Genomic DNA, 7306 nt, shown 5'->3' on the forward strand with positions numbered 1-7306 from the left:
AAGACCCCAAAATTCTGCAACAATTCCAAAGTCCCAGTCTGAATTCCCAAAATTCCAACCCAATCCTCAAAAAATCCCAGCAAACATTCCTAAAAATTCCAGCACAAATTCCCCAAATTACCACACAGACCCCAAAATTCTGCAACAATTCCCAAAATGCCAACTCAAATCGCAAACTCCCAGCCTGAATTCCCAAAATTATGCCCCAATTCCAAAAAATCCCAGCACAAATTCCCAAAATTCTGCCACAGTCCCCAAACTCCCATCCCAAATCCCAAAATTTCCACCCAAATTCCCACAAAATCCCCCAATTCCTGTTTTCCCCAAAATTCCCATGCCATTTTTCCCAAATTCGCCCCAAATTCCCATTTTTCCCCCCAAATTTCCATTTTCCCCCAAATCCCCATTTTTCCCCAAAAAGTCCCATTTTCCCCCAAAATTCCCTCCAAATTCCCAATTTCCTGGGTTTTTTTCCAAAATTCCCATTTTCCCCCAAAATTCCCATTTCCCCCCGGTTTTTTTCCCCCAAAATTCCCCCAATTTACTCGGGATTTTTTTCCAAAAATTCCTATTTCTCCCGCCATTTTCCCCTCCAAATTATCATTTTCCCTCCAAAATTCAACTTTCTCTCCTCCCAAATCTCCATTTTCCCCCCAAAATTCCCATTTTCCCCCATTTTCCCCCCAAATTCCCCCAATTTCCCATTTTCCTCGTTTTTTTTTTCAAAAATTCCATTTTCCGCCCACCCCCGCCCTGCCAAATTCCCATTTTCACTCCAAATTACCCCAATTTGCCAAATTCCTGGGGCTTTTTTTCCAAAATTCCCATTTTTCCCCTCAAAATTCCCATTGTCCCCCCCCAATCTCTATTTTCCCCTCCCAAAATCCCATTTTTTACCTTCCAAATTCCCATTTTCCCTGAAAGTCCCCCAATTTCCCAAATTCCTGGGGTTTTTTCCCCAAAATTCCCATTTTTCTCCCCAAATTCCCATTTTCCAAAAAATTCCCTCAAATTCCCCCAATTTCCCAAATTCCTGGGGTTTTTTTTTTCCAAAATTCCCATTTTTTTCCCTCCAAATTCCCATTTTCCCCCCAAAATTCCCATTTTTCCCCCATTTGCCCCCCAAATTCCCCCAATTTCCCATTTTCCTCGGTTTTTTTCCAAAATTCCATTTTCCGCCCACCTCTGCCCCGCCAAATTCCCATTTTCACCCCAAATTCCCCCAGTTTGCCAAATTCCTGGGGCTTTTTTTCCAAAATTCCCATTTTTCCCCTCAAAATTCCCATTGTCTCCCCCCAATCTCTATTTTCCCCTCCCAAAATCCCAATTTTTACCCTCCAAATTCCCATTTTCCCTGGAAGTCCCCCAATTTCCCAAATTCCTGGGTTTTTTTCCCCAAAATTCCCATTTTTCCTCCAAAATTCCCATTCCCCCAATTTTTTTGTTTTTTCCAAAATTCCCATTTTTCCTCCATTTTCTCCGCGAAGTTCCCCCAATTTCCCAAATTCCTGGGGCTTTTTTTCCCAAAAATTCCCATTTTTACCCCAAAATTCCCATTTTCACCCCAATAATTCCCATTTTCCCGCCCAATTCTCCATTTCCCTCCCCAAATTCCCCCATCCCCGTCACTATTATCCCTATTCTCATTTTTGTTCTCACTTTTATTTTTATTTTCTATTTTATTTTTATTTCCATTTCTTCCATTCCCACCTGCACCTTTAGCGCCCCCTGGCGGCCGTCGCGGAGCCACACACGCTGAACCTGTCCCGGGGAAATCCTGGAATTCCAGGAGCTGCTCCCGCCAGCCCGGGCCCAGATCCTCCTCCAGCACAGCCTGGGGATCCCAAAAATATCCAAAATTACTGAAATTCCAAAAAATACCCGGTGAAAATCCAATAAATTATCATAAAATCACATTAAAATCCTATTAAAATCCCATAGAATCTGGGAATTTCTGGAGCTGGTCCCAAATCCTGACCCAATTCCTGCTCCAGCACAGCCAGGGGATCCCAAAAATTCCCAAAATTATCAAATATCCCAGAATTCCAAAAAAAGCCAGGTGAAAATCCCAAAAAGTAACATAAAGTCACATTAAAAGCTATAAAATACTATAAAATATCAAAAAAATCACATTAAAAACTATAAAAATCCCATAGAATCCTGGAATTCCTGGAGCTGGTCCCAAATCCCAACCCAGCTTCTGCTCCAGCACAGCCTGGGGATCCCAAAAATTCCCCAAATTATGGAAAAAAAACCAAAAAATCCGGTGGGAATCCAATAAATTATCATAAAATCACATTACATCCTATAGAATCCTATAAAAGCCCCATAGAATCCTGGAATTCCAGGAGCTGGTCCCAAATCCTGACACAGGATAAAAACCCCAATCCCCTACCTGAGTCTGCCAGCCCAGCATGGGCTCTGCAGTCTGCTGGAGCCAAACCCCAACAAACCCCAATAAACCCCAATAAACCCTATAAACCCAATAAAATAATATAAAAACCCTATAAACCAAATTAATCCTATAGAAACCCTATAAACCCCAATCCCCTACCCGGGTCTGCCAGCCCGGCATGGGCTCTGCGCTCTGCCGGAGCCGCACCAGGATCTGCTGCAGCTGTGGGGTCAGAACCGACGAGTCTGTGCGGGACTGTGGGGTTATGGGATTGTGGGATTGTGGGATTATGGGACTGTGGGATTGTGGGATTGTGGGATTGTGGGGTTATGGGATTGTGGGATTGTGGGATTGTGGGGTTATGGGATTGTGGGATTGTGGGGTTATGGGATTGTGGGACTGTGGGGTTATGGGATTGTGGGATTGTGGGATTGTGGGGTTATGGGATTGTGGGGTTATGGGATTGTGGGGTTATGGGATTGTGGGGTTATGGGATTGTGGGATTGTGGGGTTATGGGATTGTAGGGTTATGGGATTGTGGGATTGTGGGGTTATGGGATTGTGGGGTTATGGGATTGTGGGATTGTGGTGTTATGCGATTGTGGGGTTATGGGATTGTGCGGTTATGGGATTGTAGGGTTATGGGATTATAGGATTTTGGGGTTATGGGATTGTGAGATTGTGGGACTGTGGTGTTATGGGATTGTGGGGTTATGGGGTTATGGGATTGTGGAGTTATGGGGTTATGGGATTTTGGGGTTATGGGGTTATGGGGTTATGGGGTTATGGGATTCTGGGGTTATGGGATTCTGGGGTTATGGAGGTTTTGGGATTTGGTGGTTTATGGGGTTATGGGATGTTCTTGGTGTATTTTGGGATATTTTGGGGGTGTTTTGTGGTGATTTTGGGGTGGTTTTGGGATATTTCTGGGATATTTTTTGGGTGGTTTTGGGGTGATTGTGGGATTGTTTTGGAATATTTTTGGGGTGATTTTGGTATAAATTTGGGATGTTTTGGAGTGTTTGTAGGGTGATTTTGAGAAATTTATTGGGGTGTTTATGGGATATTTTTGGGGTGATTTTGGGTTGTTTATGGGATGTTTTTTGGGTTCTTTATGGGATATTTTTGGGTGATTTGGGGATGCTTTTTGGATTTTTTTTTAGTGTTTTTGGGATATTTTTGGGGAGATTTTGGGGTGATTTTGGGATGTTTTTTGGGTTATTTTGGGGTGTTTTGGGGGTGATTTGGATGTTTTTGGTGTCCCACCTGCCATGCTCCGCAGCTGTCCCAGTTTGGGATATTTCTGTGATATTTTTGGGATATTTCTGTGATATTTTTGGGATATTTCTGTGATATTTTTGTGATGTTTATGGGATATTTCTGGGATATTTTGGAGTGGTTTGGGGTTAATTTGGGATGTTTTTGGGGTGTTTTGGGGTGTTTTGGGTCCCTCCTGCCATGCTCAGCAGCTGTCCCAGTTTGGGATATTTCTGTCATATTTTTTGATATTTCTGTGATATTTTTGGGATATTTTTCGGGTGTTTATGGGATATTTTTGAGGTGATTTGGGGAAGGTTTTTGGGTTATTTTGGGATGTTTTTAGGGTGTTTTTGGGGTCCCGCCTGCCATGCTCAGCAGCTGTCCCAGTTTGGGATATTTCTGTGGTATTTGTATGATATTTCTGTGATATTTCTGTGATATTTGTGTGATATTTTTGTGATGTTTATGGGATATTTCTGTGATGGTTTTGGGATGGTTTCTGGGATATTTTGTGATATTTTTGGGTTTATTTTGGGGTGATTTTGGGGTGTTTTGGGGTCCCACCTGCCATGCTCAGCAGCTGTCCCAGTTTGGGATATTTCTATGGTATTTGTATGACATTTCTGTGATATTTCTGTGATATTTTTGTGATATTTCTGTGATATTTCTGTGATGTTTATGGGATATTTCTGTGATATTTTTGGGATGGTTTTTGGGTTATTTTGGGATATTTTTGGGTTTATTTTGGGGTGATTTTGGGGTGTTTTGGGGTCCCACCTGCCATGCTCAGCAGCTGTCCCAGTTTCAGCGCCGCCCCCCTGGCCCGGCTCAGCGCGGCACCAAACGCTCGGCAGCGGCTGCTGACAGCAGGGGGGAGCCTGGGGGACAAACTGGGGAGGGGGAGACAAAACTGGGGAGGGGGATCCTGAAAATGGGGAGAGGGAGACAGATTGGGGAGGGGGAGACACAAATTGGGGAGGGGGAGACAGATTGGAGAGGGGGAGACACAAATTGGGGGGGGGAGAGACCCCAAAATTGGGGAGGGGGGAGACCCTAAATTGGGGAGACAGACCCCAAATTTGGGGGGAAAACTGGGGAGGGGAGAGACCCCAAATTGGGGAGGGGAGGACCCAAAATTGGTGGGGGGGTGGGGATTTGGAGGGGATTTTGGGGGTCCCCAGTTGGGTCTGGGGTCTCAGGGGGATTTTGGGTCTGGGGTCTCACACTCACCCTGGCATTGCTCCTGCCCCCACAGCCGCATCCAGGCGGCTCCGGCCAAAGCCCCCAGACCCAATTCCAGCGCCAGCCCTGGGGGAGCCAAAACTGACACCAGAGACCCCAGACCCGATTCCAGATACCCCCAGACCCAATTCCAGAGACCCCAGACCAAATTCCAAACAGAGTCCCCAGACCAAATTCCAGAGACCCCAGACTCAACTACAAACAGAGCCCCCAGACCCAATTCCAGAGACCCCAGACCCCATTCCAAACTGGGCAGGTGGGGGACACCAATGGGGGACCCCAAAATCCCAGCGCCCCCATTTCCATTCCCAGTTCCCCCCAGTCCCTCCCAGTCCCCTCAGTTCCCCCAGTCCCTCCCAATTCCCTCATTTCCCATTCCCAGTCCCTCTCAGTCCATCCCAGTCTCCCCAGTTCCCATTCCCAGTTCCCCCAGTCCCTCCCATGGCCGCTGCCCGGCCCATCCGGCTCACGGGCACCGGTGCTGCCGGCCCCGCCCCCCGGCCTGGGGAGACCCCAAAATAAACACGGGGAACCCAAAACAGAGAGGACCGCAAAAATACAGAGAACCCCCAAATACAGAGACACCCCAAAAATAGAGACCCCGAAATAAACACAGGGACCCCAAAAACAAAGAGAACCCCAAAAACAGAGACCCCAAAAACACAGACCCCAAAAATAGAGACCCCAAAATAAACACTGGGGCCCCAAAAACAGAGACCCCAAAACACAGACCCCAAAAATAGAGACCCCAAAATAAACACCGGAACCCCAAAAATCAGCACGGGGACCCCAAAAACAGAGACCCTAAAATCAGACACTGAGACTCCCAAAAACACAGAGAACCCCCAAATACAGAGAGACCCCAAAAATAGAGAGAACCCCAAAAACAGAAACCCCAAAAATCAGCACAGGAACCCCAAAAATCAGCACGGGGACCCCAAAATAAACACAGGGACCCCAAAAACAGAGAGAACCCCAAAAATCAGCGGGGGGACCCCAAAAACAGAGACCCCAAAATCAGCACAGGGACCCCAAAAATCAGCACAGGGACCCCCAAAACTGCACCGGGAACCCAAAAAGCAGCACAGGGAACCCGAAAATATAGAGAACCCCAAAACCAGAGAGAACCCCAAAAAATACAGGAAACCCCAAAAGCAGCACAGGGACACCAAAATAAACCCTGGGAACCCCAAAAATATAGAGAACACCCCCCAAAATAGTGAGAACCCCCCCGAAAAATACGGGAATCTCTAAAAACACCCAAAATAACGAACCCCCCAAAAACGAATCCCAAAAATAGAAGGAACCCCCAAAAAATACGAGAACCCAAAAATAACAGGACCGACCCCCCCCAAATATCAGCCCCCCCTCCCCAATACTGGGAACCCCCAAAAAGAGCCGAAACACCCCACCCCAAAAAAAATTACCGGGATCCCCCAAATATCGGAACCCCCCCCCAAATATTGGAAGCCCCCAAACTCCAGGACCCCCCAAAAAGAGCCGGGACCCCCAAATATCGCCCCCCCCCGGAATATCGGGACCCCTCCCAAAAAAACACCGGGACCCCCCAAATATTGGGAGTTCCCCAAATGCCGGAACCCCCTCAAATATCGGGAACCCCCCCCAAAAAATAGAGACCCCCCTCCCAAACACTGGGACCCCCCAAAAAATACCAGGACCCCCCAAATATTGGGAGTCCCCCAAATACTGGGACCCCCAAAACAGTCGCGATTCCCCAAGTACCGGGACCCCCCCCAAATATCGACACCCGCCCCAAATACCGGGACTCCTTCCCCAAAAATAGCGGGACCCTCCCCAAATATCGGGATCCCCAATCCTGGGACTCCCCCCCTCCCAATACCGAGAATCCTCAAAATCGGGACCCCCCCAAATATCGGGACCCCCCCCCCCAAAAAAAAAAACCAAGACCCCCCCGAAACACCGGGACCCCCCAAAAAGAGCCGGCACCGTCCCCCAGTCACTGACCTGGTCCCAGTCGGTTTTTTGGGGGGGGTCCCGGGCGGTTTTTTGGGGAGGGTCCCGGGGGGGGTCTGGGCCAAGCCCCGTCCGAGCCCCCCCCGGGTGGAACCCCCGCAGGGACCGCCGGGAGAGCGCATCGGGAATTGTCAATGAATACTCAACATGTTGATGCATTTAGGGAAGTCTTGTCTGAGTTAGTGTGTGCTCTTGGCTGAACTTCAAGTACCCGGAGATAAGAAACTTTTTCTTTATTGTTTTTGTCTTTGTGTCGGTTTCGCGTGCTGGGGGAGGGGCGGATTTTGCCTGAGGGAAGCAACGTGAGGCCGGGGAGTGGGAGGGGCTGTCCCGCGTCTGGGGGCCTCCCCTGTGAGCTGCGGGGACCAATTGGAGAGCTGATTGAGTGATGGACAGCTCGGGAAACCAATGAAA

At 48.0% G+C, this 7306-nt stretch overlaps 1 long non-coding RNA gene across 1 annotated transcript; it reads right to left on the reverse strand.

Moving 5' to 3' along the window:
* Positions 1–1800: 1800 nt before the first annotated feature.
* Positions 1801–4530, reverse strand: LOC306816717. The gene is made up of 3 exons (XR_013777761.1): positions 4433–4530; positions 2555–2640; positions 1801–1834 (listed from the first exon to the last, which is right to left on the reverse strand). It is a non-coding gene; the product is annotated as an uncharacterized lncRNA (long non-coding RNA).
* Positions 4531–7306: the final 2776 nt, after the last annotated feature.

The sequence above is a fragment of the Erithacus rubecula genome, assembly GCF_903797595.1.
Source record: "Erithacus rubecula genome assembly, contig: scaffold_838_arrow_ctg1, whole genome shotgun sequence".
Classification (NCBI taxonomy): Eukaryota; Metazoa; Chordata; class Aves; order Passeriformes; family Muscicapidae; genus Erithacus; species Erithacus rubecula.